Source organism: Panthera pardus, unplaced genomic scaffold (assembly GCF_024362965.1).
Source record: "Panthera pardus isolate Hobbes unplaced genomic scaffold, ASM2436296v1 HiC_scaffold_1, whole genome shotgun sequence".
Taxonomy (NCBI): domain Eukaryota; kingdom Metazoa; phylum Chordata; class Mammalia; order Carnivora; family Felidae; genus Panthera; species Panthera pardus.
In genome coordinates, this window is record NW_026526654.1 from 38,815,818 (window position 1) to 38,832,763 (window position 16,946).

General features: G+C 41.4%; 1 long non-coding RNA gene across 1 annotated transcript; it reads left to right on the forward strand.

The window, feature by feature from the left end:
* The first annotated feature begins 1,455 nt into the window (after nt 1-1,455).
* Nucleotides 1,456-14,450, forward strand: LOC109264198 (uncharacterized). Its single transcript, XR_002078648.2, has 3 exons — nt 1,456-1,529; nt 2,601-2,728; nt 14,318-14,450. It is a non-coding gene; the product is annotated as an uncharacterized LOC109264198 (long non-coding RNA).
* Nucleotides 14,451-16,946: the final 2,496 nt, after the last annotated feature.

The following is a 16,946-nucleotide window of genomic DNA, read 5'->3' on the forward strand; positions in this document are numbered from 1 at the left end:
AAGACTACTTCGGTCCCGTTACCACACGTAGCCACGCCAAGAGAAACCAGGGCGCCCTAGCCCCAGGACTCACCTGGCCAGCTCGCGCCCACTGCCCTCTGCCCTGTCGCCCGGGCCCCTCGCGTCAACCCTGCATGAAGCATCCCTGCTCCATCTTTAACAGGGATGAGCTTTCATAGTCGAGTCCTTGAAGTTGGAATTGCGAGTTCTGACTCTGGCTAAAAAGCAGTGTTCCCCACCCCATTCGAGCTGCCTTGGTGGCCAGCGGGATGATACGGGTGACGACCACATCTATTATCTGGTACGGTTCTGCTTATCGGTGTTACTCGCGCCTGGGTCTTAGCCCCACGATGAGAGAGCCACGTAGAGCTCGCCGGCGGTTTCAAAGGAGACCGCAAGCTTAATTGATTTTTTAAAAAATAGCAGCCGAATTCTAATTCTCGCGGGGAGCCTCTTTTCCACCTGCGCGATAAGCCTTGTCGCAATAATTACGTTATTTAATATTTGATCAAACCTTCGCGCCACCGCGGCTGGCGGCGCCGGGCCGGCTCACGCCCTCTGGGGCGGCAGTCGAGCGGCGCTGCCGGAGCCGGGCCGGGAACGTGCGGCGGGGGCGCGCGACCGCCCCGCTCCGGTTGCCTTGCCCTTTGAATAATTCATGGCTTGAGAGTTCTGGAAATTAATAAAATGAATGATAACAAGAAGCTAATTAAAACTTTCATAATTGTTGTCAAGTCAGCTTGATGGGAGACGGGCAGCCCTCCCTCTCCCTCGGCCCGAATCTGGAGGATCTGTAGGGCTGGGCTCCGGCGGGGAAGGGCCTCGAAACTGGAGCGGACAAGCGCTCCTTGGACTCAGGGAGTTATTTCGGCGTCCCCCTCGTGGGGCTGCTCCCTCCCCTCCAGCTGCCGCGGTCCGCAGCTCACTTGTCATCCGGGGTAGACTTCGGACTTCCGAGCGGGCGGATTGGCGGGTGCCGTTTCAAACCACAGGCAGAGCTGATTGGGTCATAATTTGCAGCGAGGAGAGACCCGCCCTCCCCCGACCCGTGTAGGGTTCTCCCTCCGCCATGGAAACACCCGCCCACCCGGGACCGTCCGCGCGGGGAATCCCAGCGCCCCAAGCGTGTGAGCCTCCAACAAGCGACCGCAGGGCGCCGGGTCTGCACCTTCCCACCGCTTGCCGGGAGACTCGCGGCCTGGAAGCTTCCAGCCACCCGAGGCCGCAGTTTCTCTCGGACGGCGGGACAGCCACTGGCGGGCAGGCCCAGGCAGGGACTTGGCCTGGCCGCAAAACGCCCCGACCCACCAGCGGTCCAAGGCCCAGTCGCCCCGCGCGCCTGCGCAGCGGTGGCAGGTGGCGCGCGGGGCGCGGACCGCGGGGAGAGCGCGGGGCGGACGCGGCGCGCACGGTGTGCGCTGGGAGCGCGCCGAGCTCGCACATGCGCGCTGCGTACTCTAGTTCCTGTCGCGAGCTGAGCTGGAGTTCCGCAGCTGGTAATTAGGCGCTCTCGGGTCCTCTCCCGCCATGTAAGTGCCTTTGAAGATGTCCCGAGAGAAAAGGGAAGGGACTAGTGTCTTACCGAGGTTAAAAATACTTTCCTCCCCACAGTTTGCCTAAGTCAACTGGACGCCTTAAAACACCAAGAAACTTCCAAAACTGGTTTACATTTAAATAATAATTGGGAGGAGTAAGACCTTAGATTTTGGTTGTTGTTGTTAAGGTGCACACCATCAAAGCCCTGTTACGGATTTGAGTTTATTAGGCAACGATTTGTACCCAGGGTGCGAGGAAGCCCGGCCACTCTGCTTCCGTCCGGGAGAATTCAGTAGAATCCTGGATCGCAAAACGGAGGTTGAAAAATCTCGGTCCAAAAGAAGCTGGCAAAGCACAAATTCGTGCGTCCAGCGTCCTGCCCCTGCAAAAAGAGCCCAGTCCCCTTCCTAGCCCCAAGCCGGAATGCCCCGGAGGTCGCTTCTCTCTGATTTACAAAGGCAAGAGGATTGGGAAACTAAGGATGCTAAGAGAGAGCTAGGACAGAGAAGTGGCAAATGGAAGGAGGGAGGAGGAAGACAGACAGACTGCCCGCATTGGTTAGGTAAAATGAATTACAAACAAAAGTTTGGTAACTCTGACTCCTGGTTTTAGTGCAGCGTAATGTACACAAACTTTTGTAGGCACGGATCAGAATTAAACAAAGTGTTGACGATTTCCAGCCGAGGAAATACACTTTCACCAGTCTCTTCCCACCCTGTACCCCCTCCGCCCCCGCCAAGTGTTGACAATAAACATTTAATGAAGGCAGGGACCTGGCTGTCTCCAGTCAGTGTCAGAATACTTTAAGCAGACCATTAGCAAGGCTTCTTCCACTTCAAACATTGCGCGCTACACTCTAACGGTATATTTAAAACAAAACAAAACAAAGTGTGAGACAAATAATATGCCTATACGGATATTTTAAGCGGTCTGCAGTAGTTCTGATACCCCCGTACCGATTAACAGAAACCAACTCATTGTAGATTACTCGTGCTTAAAAAATGTTAAATACAGTTAATGCAATATTAATCGCCCTTTGGTGATATAAAATGCAATATTTTCAGACAGCTATCGAGCTTTTCTAGAGGAAGAGCTGATGAAAAGAGTCACAGCTGAATAGTGGAGAGAAAAAGCCCGGTATTTATTGCTTTTGTTTGGCTTTTGGCTACAGAGACAGGAACCTTCTAATGGGGTAAGGACATTTATTTTATCTGCAATCTATTGCTGCGAGAGCAGGGGCGGCAGATGGGGCTGGTGCGATATTCACAGTGTAATTTAGAGCAAATCCTAATAACTAATAATGATTTATGTTAATTTTGATCATTTATGCGACTTTACGAAAGCGTTGTCATGAACGAAAGAGAAAGAAAGAGAAGCAGAATGTAACAAGGGGCTCTGAGGCTGAGATTGGACCTCAACTATCTTGCTTAAAATACGTTTTATGAGTTAGCAATGGAAATGCAGGCATTTTAAAAAGCAGGTAGGACCTATTTAACTTGGGCAGAGAGTTATCTCCCGGGGGCGTGCATTTCCTCTGAAAATGTACCTAAATGAGAGGAAATGAAACGCCTTTGAGCGAGAGTCTCTTTCTTCCCAGTTTTAAAGAAAACAGATATGTTTCGATTGTTTCATTTGCTTATGTTCAACTAAAGGAGTGTGTGTGTGTGTGTGTGTGTGTGTGTGTGTGTGTACACGCGCGCGCGCGCGTCCGTGTGTGTGTGTGTGTGTGTGTGTGTGCGCGTGCCTCCGAGAATCAAGTGTGTGCGAGACATGAGCGCGCGCGGGGGTCTTCCCTCCAAAGTGTAAACTGAGCCCCGTGTTTGAGAGCGGGCTTAGCCCCTGTGAGCAGACTATTGCGCATCGCCGCCACGCCTCATGCAAAAGTTTTATTACTAGCTGCTTAAACAAGTTGTTGTATCTTCATCTTCACTCCCATCTGATATTTGTTTGCCTAGAATCAACTTTTGAGAAGCTTTCCAGTCTCTACCTCCTCTGCTTTTCTCTTCCCCCAAGGGATCCTAGGGCTTTTAAACTTAAAAGTGCATCCCCCTCTCCTCATCCCCCTGGTAACGTGGCATGGGTTCAGAACCCCAGGGGCTGCCGACGGGACGTAGTTCTGCCCAGGAACAGGCGATTTTCGGCTGCCACGCAGTGCACTGCACAGGGTCGGAGCGATTTTGAAAGGGAGGGTGCGCCTTGCTCGTGGCAATTTACTTTTTCGGTTACCTTTTGCGCGTTTCAACGCCTCGAGGCTATAGTTTGAAAGTAAAACAGCATCAAAGCACCTCCTTATTAGCTCTGTATTTGAGAAATCAGAAGATGAAACTACCTAAAAGGTTTAATAGGGCGGAACAGCATTTATTTGCCAAGCAAACAGCCAGAGTACAGTTCAAAAGGGGTACAGTGGTTTATCAGCAGGAGGCTGGAATAAGAACGTTGGGTAAAGCGAATTTCTAGCTTCAGTTATGCCGTTAAACCGTTAAAGTGAATGAAATAAGCTTCAAGTGGGATGCCTTCTTTGATTTTGTATATCATCTCCCTCACCAGATGTATATGTGTATGTGTACACACACACACACACACACACACACACACACACACACACACACATATATATATATATATATATATATATATATATATATATATATATATACTAGAGGCTTTCCCCACCTTCAGAGTTATTGTCAAGACTTTTGTTTGTAAACTTCCAGGTTTTGTAGAGCAAGAATAGTTACCTTTCCAAGAGCTTTGATCTGCAAATGTATCTAAAATATTATCACATCTTTTAAAGTTAAAATTTTCATTATTTTCCTCCTCTTTTTCTTATTTCAAAGCTACAGATGTAAAAATGCACTTAAGTTCTTCTACGAGGGAAAAGCATCAAGCTACATGATTCAGAGAAGTTTATTTCTTAAACATTCTACTGTATTTTATTTTTGCTTTATCATCCCTATCAGTAACTGTTCTGTAATCGCATTGTTAGTATTTTTGGCATAAAGAGGACTTTAAACAAAATAAATCTTTAAACAAAATAAATCCAGGCAGACGACGCTGCCTGTTTACTGATAATACTCAGGAGCTGACGTGTGTTTGTGAGCTTGAAGCTGTATCTCCACGTGCATATCCATGTACAAACAGATGTAGGCACAATTTTACTGTTGTTGTTAAATGTAACTGAGTCTCATTTCTAAACTTTATTCTGGTTTTGTCCCAGTGTTTCAGCACTAGAAGCAATGCTTAAAATTGAAGAATGGTGCATTATTGAAACTCTCTATCAAACAGCTCTGGGGTGCAGCCTTTCTGAAAACGCCGGCTCTCGATGAGGTCTGACTGTCTGACTGCACATAAGCCCCTAATATGTTAATGGCCGTAGGGGATGCCTAAGGTACTATCTCAAGCTGCTTCGCACACCATATGTCAGGCCGTTAGCCACATGGATCTATTAATCAAAAAGAGCTGGAGAGGGAGGAGAGGGTCTTCGAAAGGGGGAGAATGAGAGCAATGGGGGAGGGGAAGAGGGGTAGAGAAAGCGTTTTAAACCCCCATCATTCCCATTTCTTTTATAAAAAATGAATAAAAATAGCTAAAGATTCAACCAATGCAAATTTTTTTCTGTCGAGTTAAAGACTGTTCATAAATCTCTGCTAGAAGAAATGAAAGAGTATCTGCCTCTATTAAAATAGAAAGGAATTTCATCTGAAAGATCTTGCTTAGGGTTCCTTTATCGCAAAACTTTTATAAGAAAGACTTGATACAAAAAAATGTTGTTTTGTTATGTAGGTTGTTTTGTAGATGAGCTTTATTAAAAGTAGAGGGGGAGGGGGAATGGGGCAAATATGTGTTTAGGGGATGGCAGGGGGTGTGGAGGGAGGCACCTGGAGCATTTGTAATGAATATGTAATTTATTAATATAGATCTATGTATACAGTAGAGTTTTCACCGTAGTTCTTCTGAGAGTAAACATAAAGTGTTTACATTTTTATCCCTTTCTTCAGGCTGGCTTTATGATCACTGAAACTTCAGAGTCTACAGGGTACAAAAAGTATTTAATTCTTTTAAGGGGAGAGGAAATGACAAAGTATTTAAAACTCCCATCTTTCTCATTTCTGCTTTGTTTAGAACTATCTCTTGTCCTTGAATGTTAAAAACAAATTTCGGTTAGATAAATAGTTTAGAAAGTTTGCACAACCTTAGAAGTAATTATGTCCTCAACGTGGAGACGGTATAGATGAGTAAGTCTGCTACAGGTGAATGAAACATTGAGTCTATAAGAAAAAAATTACATTCTTTCTTGAAATGGTGAATATATTTTTCATGTGCCATAAACTAACATGAAAGTGCTGATGTTAAAATCACAAACAGAGCAATGAAAGGAAAACATATAGACACTTAGATTTAAAAGTTGCATTGTTTTCATGTGTGATGCTACGTGGGGATACAGAAAATATAAAATCAAATATCAATTAAGGTATTGTTATTGTTTTCATTGGTAGTCAATGATGATGAACCATATGAGGACTTAATTCTGGATTATCAATTTTAAGTTTCAAGGTGTATAATTATAAAATTTAGGAAAGGATACCCTTGAAAATGATTTTTAATGTCATGATTAGTTGGCATTATTTACAGTGTTAATTTATAGTATAATGGAATGACCAAAAAGTTTATTGATTGTAGGTTTTAAAATATACATGCAAATGATTGACTACTTATATATATATATTTGAAAGCATAGATTATACATCCATATCACAAAACATCTGTCATTAATGTAGATTCATAGGACTCTATTATATTGGACTTGCAAAAAAGAGAGCAGAATGCTCTTATTTATGATTAAAAAATATATTGAAAAAGATACTTGTGAGATTGTGCTCAGTGATAAACAAAAATTATGTAAATGTCATCTATTACATTATTTATAGAATATTAATGGAATACTTTATGCTGTATATTAGATTGGACATGTTAAATATTCTTAATTTTTACAGAGGCACCTATTTGTGTTTATGTAGAAGTAAGGTTCTCAGTTACAAGGAAAGGTTAACATTGGAAGTGCCAAAACACCAGCACATTGTATTATTTGGTTTGGCTGGAAAATCATCTGTAACTCTTTTGGAAAAACAAAACCAAAAAAACCATTAAAAAATGGAGAATGGTATTGTATAGAACTGCTGTGAATCTGTAAATATGAGAGGTTCTAAAGCACTATATTTCATCCAGAAGATGATGAATACATAAAAACAAGATCATCCTGAATTTCAAGAGTAGCTGGGTAGACAGAAACACTTATTATCTTTAAATTTTGGTGCATGCACACTGGCCTTCATTTCTTTCCCTGTAGTTAAAAGGTAGCCCATATATCTGTCGCTTTGGGTTTCCAAAGACTCGTAACTTAATTCCTTCAGGCTATTCATCAGCACAGTAATTAAACTAGCAAATGGATGTAAATAAAGTGAAATTGGTTTCATGACAGATGAGGCGAAGAGGCCTCTGACATGAAACAAGGCAGGACAATAATGATTTCAACAGCATCGGGCTATGGAAGGAACCCCAGCTGGATTTATTAGATGCTGCAAGTGATTTGCTGGAAGCGGGCAAGACATGAGCACTCTTTAATTTGACAGGAATTTTGCATCCTAAGGAGCATATTGAAATATAAATCCAGAAACAAGTTCAGGCAAACTGTAAACAGATGCATTATTGGACTGAAGATAACTATTCAATATTAAAAAAGGAAGAAGAATAGAGAAGTAGTAGAAGGGCTTCAATTGCACAACTTATTACTTAATCCTGAGGAATGGCAAATAATTATGAAACATTTCTTTCTACTTATGAATTCTATTACTATTGTAGGGTTAGCAATTTTTGTATTTTCAGGTTTTTTTGGGAAAACTAATACAATAGATGATTTTAAAAACCAGCATATGAAAACATCTGTAGAAATTATGGGTATATGCATACGTGGGAGGAGAATATGGCAGACTGGGAGAGGAGCCTGGATGGGCAACTTATTTTACAGAATACAATTATTACTGCACTTAAATAAAATCTGGGATAAAGATCTGGTACCAGTTTGTTGCCTCTTAGCAGTCTGTGCCTTGATAGCCAGAAAACAAATTTCTAGCTACAGAGAAAAATTGTGTCAAGCCCTTGATCAAATGTAGCCTTAAAATCAAATGTAGATTTATCCTTGCAAAATAAGCAGTTCCATAGAATAGGGGGAACAAACTATGGCCGAAAATTGATGAATAAGAGAAAGAGAGGGTAGAAGGAATGAGTTCTTGGCTGGCTCAAGAAGACTTAAATGGAAATTAAGTCACCAATTCCACTGCAATAAGGAAGTCCCACATAGAATAAATAAAAGACATTTTCACACTAGGAGCAGATTGGCGCCTTTCTCCATGAAAAGATGAGAAATGAACTGTTTTATGCTTAAATGTAATCTCAATTATTTAAGCCCCCTTTTATGACGAGCTAAAGCCTTCATGAATAGTGCCCTTCCTTCCCACAAGATTCACGCAGGATTTTCAGCACCATGGCCAGTCCCCCTCCCCAGTCCCCGGAAAGGGGGGTCGGGGTCTGCCGCTGTGGGGAGAAACTCAGCCATTGACCCAGGAAAGGTGAAATCTAAATACTCCTGAAAGTCTACGGTCGGCTTAATTATTTAGCAGTGGATTCAGATCCGCGAGTGGGATACTAACATGGCCCAAGCCCTCAATTCTTTTAGAAAGCAGTTTAAGAGAAAGGGGGGAAAGGGTAGGAGAGTAGGTTATCAAAATTCTTAATGAAAATAAGATCTTTACAAAACAAAACTCAGCACCCACTGCATGCTCCCTCCCTCCTAATTGTGGGTGACTTTCAGGCCATGAGGGAATTTATAATGAAACTCAATTGGCTTTCTCTCTGAGCCTGTTTCTTTTGTTGTTGTTGTTGCTTTTAACAGAAAAATATGCCTAATTATTTTAAAGTTATTTTCCAATCACAAGGCACAGGCAAGTCCTTTAATTATAATACAGTCTGGAGAGGGGAAGCATATGGAGGAGAATGTCAAGAAGAGGGTGCCAGGGGCAGATCCTCAGAAATCTGTATTCATTTCTGGCTCTTATTTGTTCAGTAATCTCTACCATCATAACTAAATCTTGAAGCACTGATGTAGTTCGAGTTGTTGTTGACTTAACGTCAAAATTCAATCACTGGGGGTTTTGCATCAGCCGGGCTACTTATTTGTCTAATAAATCCGTCATTTTGTAAGAAAAATATTTGAGCAGCCGTACTTGACCTCTTGGTATCCACAAGTCACATTTATTTCTCCCAGTTTACAAATGCAAAATCGAGATGATCATCTAATGCCTGGAGGAACTGTGTTGATTTCTGATTGGATTTTAGATGGAAATGTCTATTTTAAATACCTTGTGATTAAATTGTACATATAATAGAATCCATGCATTTTAAGCTGATTCCTGCTTGGAAACTTAACAACCCGCACTGCTAGTCACACATACCGATACCAAAAAAAACCAAAACCCAAAAATGGAAACACACCCTAAACCTCACAAAATACGAAACCTTCTTTTTCCAAGCACTTAACATTCAGCCTCAGTTGTATGACTTTATTAAAACCAGAGTCTTGCTTTTTAAATCTTAAATCTTCTATGGATGGAATCCCCCTCCCCCCCCCCCCCCCCGAAATGTTCTAATTCCTGGAGGGTAGGGCTTCATCATCACCATCCCAGGGACAATGCACACAGGAGAATTAATGGCTGGCATTTCAAACTCAGGGTTGAATCTGAGTGTTGAGTCTACTGCCAAGTTGTAACTCAAGTTCAAGGAAATCCGTATTTCCATTTCTGAGTATTCGGAGTTAAGGAAAATAATGTGTTGACTGAATTAATTTTACTCTTCGATATAGCAATGTGTATGGAGATTGCTTGAAAATATTTGTTCCGCCCCACTCCTACCCCTTCTCCGTCCAGCACGTTTTAATGCAAAGATCCCTTCACAACTCAAGATTCTTTCTGAAATATTAGACTAGGGAACAACGGTCCATTGGAGTTTTTCCGTGTAGTGTTGGGGAGAATGAGACACCACCGAGAACCCCTCTGTTATGCTTGACTCAAAAGAGAAGTCTTCAGAAATCAGTCTGGAGAACTGATTTTGCCAGTTGGTGACGAGACTGGGCTGAGGCCTCAGAAACCTGGAACAACCTAACGCTTGCATTTGTCCACGTGGCGTGTCCTATGGATGCAGTCCCGCCTACTTGGCAAGGTGGCTTCGGGGTAGACTGGGTTGCACCTCGGCTAAGGGAAGAACTGGGCCTGACAACCCAGTCAAGTTTTGGACCCCCTTTGCTTTTGCTTTCTTGCCCAGGGGTGGGCGGGGGGGCGGGGAGGGAGTGGGAGGGAGGTAGGGGGATGGGGGAAGGGGGGCGTGTGTGTGTGTGTGTGTGTGTGTGTGTGTGTGTGTGTGTACTTTTCAATAACTAGGGGATGTGTAGAGAAAGTATTGCTCAAGCTTGTTTTTATCTGAAACCATCGCGGTAGTTCGACCCCACACGTTAGAGTTCAAGCCTAAGGTGGCCAGTACAGGGGAAGAGCCCCTTGGACCCTCTGCTTCCACCTTCGCTCTTCGCTGGGCTTCCCTTCCTCGGACCCCCGCGTCGGTTCCACCTGAGTTGGGTGTTCGCATGTTTTCCTCTCCTGCTCAGTTTACTCTCAGGATACCGGAGACATCAGCCTCTGTCTCGCGGTGATGAAAGGGGTGCTCTTCTCGAAAGTGTCCGAGTTCCCTTGCCGGGGCTGCCCTGGAACTCGATCCCAGCGCGCGGCTCCGGAGCCGCTCGCACGCAGGGCAGGGCTGGCGGGCGGCTTGCGGCGCTCCGGGATGGGACTGTCCTGCTGGGATGACCCTCGGAAAGGCGCTGGGCGCCGCGCCCGGGACCAGTGTCGGGGTGCGCTCGGGCATCGGCTTGTTTCCCCCTGAGAGCTGGAGGGGTCGCTAGTGAGCAGCAAGCCTCGCACTCCGCCAAGACCACCAGGGGACTTAGGGGACTTCCGGCCTCAACTTGCTATGACCGTGCACTCCTGAAGCTTAGTAGGTGCCTGTTACTGACCCGTCTTAGAGAGGAGCGCTGGGATGAGGAAACTCTACCCATAATATTCACTTCTGAGCCTTTCTCATAGACATTTCACTTCCATTTCCGACCCCCACCTCGCCCCCCAATGTGATTGCTTCATTTCCCCCTCATAGAATATTAAGGCATTTTATACACTTAGAGAAGGACACTAAAATATCCCCTTCAACTCTCGGCCCACCCTTCCGCATGAAAGCGACCATCTACCCTCCCCCAGTTGCCAGGCTTGTGGAAGGTGGATAGAGGAGGTTATGTCTCTCTGTGGTTTATGCCATGGGTTTAGCTGGATTTACAGTTTCAGTTTTAGGAGGTGAAGGAATACTTTTTTAGAATGTGACAAAACAGGTCAGACCGAATTGGCAAATTTGCTCAATATTTGTTCCTGTTACAAAAACATACTGCTGGGGGCTTTTCGAGTCATTAACCCATCCCACTCTTTTCTTACTCTTCTCCTTGTCCCATCTTCCCAGTTGGTTCTTGAGAAAAACAGGGGGAGGAGGTGCTCCTGGTTTTCCCTGGACTGCCATCTACTAGAACAGATGTCTACTAGGACTTTGTCTTCAGGTGTGGAGATTTCTGAGGGAATTTATTCCCTGAATGTGGTGACTATGAGGAGACCAGGGAAGTCTCTAGGAAGGCCCACCTCCCTGGGTTTTGTTGCTGGCTAAAGTTTGCTTGAGCCTCCTAGTGGCGTCCAGATTCTTCTCCACCCCCTGTAATACTGAAGAAAGGACTTCTGCATTTCCATTGGTTTTGGGGAGTCAGTCAATCAGAAGCTGGTATGATGTGCAAAGACTTACTAGCCAGCCAAGAAGGCAGCTGTGGTGGGCTGGATAGGCAGGGGATGGGGGAGGACAAGGGTGTTTCAAAGACATGTATACTTCTAAATGTAGAAGACCCTCAAGCTACAAATGCATTAGAAATCATTTCTTGGAGAAACCTTATTTAAATACTCAGACTTCTACTTGTAAGGTTTTGAAGTTAGCTTTCCCTGCCGTAAAGTAGTGACAAGTTTGTGAACTTTTTTTTTTAATGTGAAATTTATTGTCAAATTGGTTTCCATACAACACCCAGTATGTTTGTGAACTTTTTAACGAGAACAAAATTGGAGGAAAAAAGGAGGAAGTGCTTTGGCATTTGAAAATATTAATGTCAGCTCATGGAAATAGATGTACTACACTGTAGTTATTAACAACTTATAAAATCTTAAATCAATACAAATTAATTTAATTATGATTTGTAATTGCATTATGCATGATCAATTTGAAACACTACATTAAAGATAATTAGAGCTGAGCACCATCACTCGTCACTCCCCTAATAGCTTAATGAAAAGGAATGTCATGTACCACCTTTGGGTTAAACCTGTAAATTAGGATAAATGCTTGTTTTCCAATAAAAATGTGGTAAAATAATTGTACATTTAATAGACATTTTTATGACTCAATTGTGAATATGTAATGGATTTTTGGGGGGAATTGTATTATTATTTTTTCCATGGACCTAGTTAAGTATTTATTAGGGTTGATTGAGCTGTCAGTGTTTTTTCAGGATCAGACCTCGAGGATTTGAATGAAGACTAACTTTTATGTAAAAATATCATGCTGTCCTCGAAGCTTGTGCCAAGAGGTCACTGCAGATGGAGGTCCTAACTTAGCATAATGGGTTTAACATTTCCATGACATCATCAGGGAATCTGAAAGGAGTCGAAGGATAATCAGAGTGGTCATTCAGAAGAACAGTAAATATTTTATGAGGATATATAGAAGACAGGAAAGATGGTCAGAAAGGTGATTCTAAGCTCCTTAGAGTTCTGTGAAAGAGGCTTCTCAGTTACTTGCAGTTAAAAGAGCCACTGCATATTCTCATATTAGTGAGACACATTCCAGAATAGGACCCAAATTAGGTATTAGTTTGTATATGATTAGTTTTGTTTCATGAACTCTTCATATTTTGTCAAACCACCTGTATTTATCCTTTATATGCTGGCAAACAGGAATACACATTTATTATTCCTGAGACTGTTTTGGTTTGTCGATTTCCCAATATTGTCCAATACTGCAAGACAGCTTTCTTACTTTTAAGATGATGATTGAAATGAACAGAAGCACGTCAGAGGTGCTTGTGAATTAGATGGATTCAGGAAGCTCTATTCATTATTTGCTTTATTTTCTGCTCTTTATTAAATAATATTTGGATTCTATGTTACTACAGGTGTTTTGATGAGATCCACTTTTATCTGTTAGCAAATTTCCACCTCCAACCTCAGGCATGCAGGTATCCCCTGAGTTTCAAAAGTCCACGTTATGCTACTTTGCTTTTATGAAAGACCTACATTAGGACTTGTTTTGCTGACCAAAAGAAATCTGAAGATTTTTGTTTTATGAAAAAAGGTGAGAAGCAAACATGGCATTCAGAGTTTGTTTTGCATGTGCCCTTATAGAGGCAGCATGCATCCCAAGCAACGAGAACGGCACCCCCAATCCCCTTCCCTGGGAACCACCCTCAGCATCTCAGCATCAAGCAGCCATAGCCTTTGAGCTGTGCCTGTGAACATCTGTGCTTTATCTCAGTTTATTGTGTGTGTCCATTAACAAGACGTGGCCTAAGGTATAAGAAAAATCTAAGAGAGGTAATTTTTGGGGTCTGGGGACTCTCAAAAAATTTTCCATATAGATTAATGGTAATGGAGTCTTTCCTCTACACCAGTTTGGCTTATGAAAACTTTCATAGGAATGCTCTGCTTTCAGTGAGGGGAATGCACACACACACACACACACGTATATGTATATATATTTTGAGAGAGAAAGAGGGAAGGAGGCTGGGAGGGAAGAAACAATAAAAGAATCCATGAAATTACATAATTTACAGTTTTAAACATTTTCTCTAAATTATAATTTTTATTTCCAGCCAGATTTTACATGAATAAGATAATTTTCTTTTTGTTATTTGAAAAGTAGATGCATCTGTTTTTCGAAACATGTTTAAGTACACTTGCTCAGGTTTACTGGTTTTTGTTTTAATCTCTTTGTATTAATTGGATTAACTGCCTAACATGAACCATTAAACTGGATATTTTAGGCTCATTTTTAGACATATCAACTGGAATGAGCATTGAGTCTTTCTAAGTTTATTTGTATATTGTTACAAAAAATCTTTTGACGCTTGTGAAGTTAAGAGAACTTTTATCATTCTCTGCAGATATGCATTAGATGTTGGGAAGGGTAGATAGAATATTTTAAACTCTAAGATGTAATCTTCTCTTTCCCTGTCTTGACCCTTTAACATCTTACCCATCCTTAGAACCCCAGATGTTGTCATTCCATGAAGCCTTCCTTGATCTTTCAGCCAGGAAACCTACTTACGAATTCCTAGGCATGTTTTTCTTCTCCTTAGGTACTTACCTCACATTGCCTTCTGTTACAAAGATATGTTTGTGTTCCTGTTTTTCTACCAGAGTTAAGGCATCTCAAGAGAACAGGGTTTATCTTTCTTATCTGTATATTTGGCTGAATGTTTAACACAACATGAGTTAAGAATGCACAAAGCTCTTTCTCCTGATCATCATACTGTAATATATGTACATATGTAGATAACGTACACATTTGTAAATAATGCAATTTCTTGCTCCTCTTTCATATACAGGTAATCTGCTAACAACACAGGAATTAGGGGCGCCAGCCCCCTGCTCAGTCAAAAATCTGCATATAACTTTTGACTCAGCCAAAACAGAACTACTAATAGAGGGCTATTGACCAGAAGCCTTACTGTTAACACAAACAGATGAGTAACATATTTTGTATGTTATATGTAACATACACTGTATCCTTACAATAAAGTCAGCTAGACAAAAGAAATTGTTATGAAGAAAATCATAAGGAAGAGAAAACACATTTACAGAACAGTACTCTATTTATTGAAAAAAAAATCTGCATGTAAGTGGATCCATGCAGTTCAAACTCGTGTTGTTCAAAGGCCAAATGTAGTTGCATTTTATCCTGGTGACTTCACCTGTGGCTGGACAAATGGCAACACTGGCTTTTTCAAGCTGGGGTTATTCTGATCTTTATAATTTATCTTAAAATTATGTCCTGTCAGTTAGAATTTAGTTCCACAAAAACTCATTATAGTTTTTATTTTAAAGCAGTTTAAAAGAAGTTAGTACTTTAAATACAGTAATCGTCTATATGTCATTTGTGGAAACAAAATTTGTATAATTGCCACAGATCATTGCGTGCTTCTGAACTGTTTTCATGACCAAAAGCCCTAATCCTTTGCCTTTACCCACAGCATTTTTATCCCATCTATTATTTGTCCCATCATCTGCAGATCTTGCCTTAAAAATTTGGCATCATATGGTCCCCAGATATTAACTTGAGAATGTCTTTGCATGATTTATGCTTTCCTTCTTCTTTGCACAGTCACTGAATATTGCAATGCAATGATTTCTGCAAGTGGACCAGTCAGGAGTCAAATAAATCATTTCTTGATGCAGAGTTTAAAGCAGCAGTTAGTAAGTTTTGATTCTTGGTAATAGGGCTCAGCAAATTTTACTTTCTGACACATCTTATAACACTTCAAAGTAGGTACAGTAATTACAAATAACTCAACCGCCACACCCCTGTTGGTGCCAGGCTCTGCTCTCAGTCTCTGAGAATGCTTTTGATTGCATTGGTAATTTTTAAATGATTGATACTGTGATTTGATCAACGCATCAATTATTACGGTGTTATTTTATGGGACTCTGATGCTTATTGGTTTCCAATAGGGGAAGAAATTATTAATGCTCTTAACAAAGGGAAGGATGCTAAAAGTGGTTTTAGTAATGAAACATAAGTGAGGTTGACCATTTCTGTTTTTGAATATAAAATCCATCTTGCATTTTAAAACACTAAATAAATTTTATTTGCGATGTCTCTTTTAACTGGAGTTCCTGAATGGAAGGAATGTCTCTCATGTTCAAGTTTTTCTTTGTAAGAGACAAGAAAACATGACACTTCTAGGTCCGGCCCTTTTCACACTAAACAAACCCTAAAAGGGAAAATGTGCCAGTTTGGGGCCTGCCACATTACATTTCTTGAATTGAAGCCCCAGCAACCAAATATTTTGTCAATCACAATCCATATTTTCCTCACGTTTTGGGCTGTTTGCCAAACAAAGAGAAGGCAAAAACTCCACACTTGCACATTTCTACATTAAATGTAGAAACATTAAAAAAATTAGATTAGGAAATAGATGAATATAATGACCTTACTCTCAATCATAGGCTGCCAGCTAAGTGTTTGAGACTGAAAAATTGCACTAATGAAGCTATTTGAAGGCTTTTGTGGACAACTGCTTCCTCTTTGAAGATTAAATGAATGATGTTGATGTGATTAATCTTAGTACAGGGAGTGATGCAGCAGCTAGAAAATACCTTGGTGATTTTCATAATTAAACTGAATCAACATTTCAAAGAAATGCCAGTGTTATCACTTGTATATTAGAATTACATTCATTAGACAGAAGAAACAAATAATTTGAGCAAACAAGATTTTCCTTTTGGTGTACTGAGACTTCTGTCATGTCTCAGAGTATCTTACTATAAATCATCATTACTGTTTAATTTTGTCCTTGCCTTTTTAGCTGTTTTTGTATCTCTATGTGCCTGCGTTGTGCTGTTAATGACTCAAAGCATCTTGCTTCTCCTTTACTTATTTTCAAACCTTTGAATTTTATCTTCTCTTAGCCCCACTTTCAAGGTAGCTGTCTGCTCACTGTGAACTTAGATAATATTTAAGAAATCCAATTTCTAATAAAGTAAGACTTCTTGGAATTGCTTTGGTTACCTTGCAAAGAATTGAGGAAATCATAGCTCTGATATATCCATCTATCTTTGATGTATTTAGATCTCACAGCGCAGTATTAATCTTGATCCAGTTACTAGTTTCTCTGTTTTTTATTATCATGGAGTAATAATTCCAGCAAAGAGTCGCATTTTTTTAAGTGCTTTGTGGACAATTTAAATGAGAAAATCAGCACCATTCCCAATCAATTAAACTATGGGGAATTGCCTTGGTACAGCAACTAGAAACCATTCTACTGACTTCTTGGTGCAAGTACAAGTTAAGTTCAAGGGTTAAGGATTACTGCATCAATAGAAACACACTGTGTTACTTGTTCTATCACCACTTTAAATTATTTTAAAGGTTTCTGGGTGACTCCTGGTAACCCTGATATTTGCAGTGCTCTTCCCGCTGTTGCATGATCTTTCCTTTCCTGATTGTTTAATAGA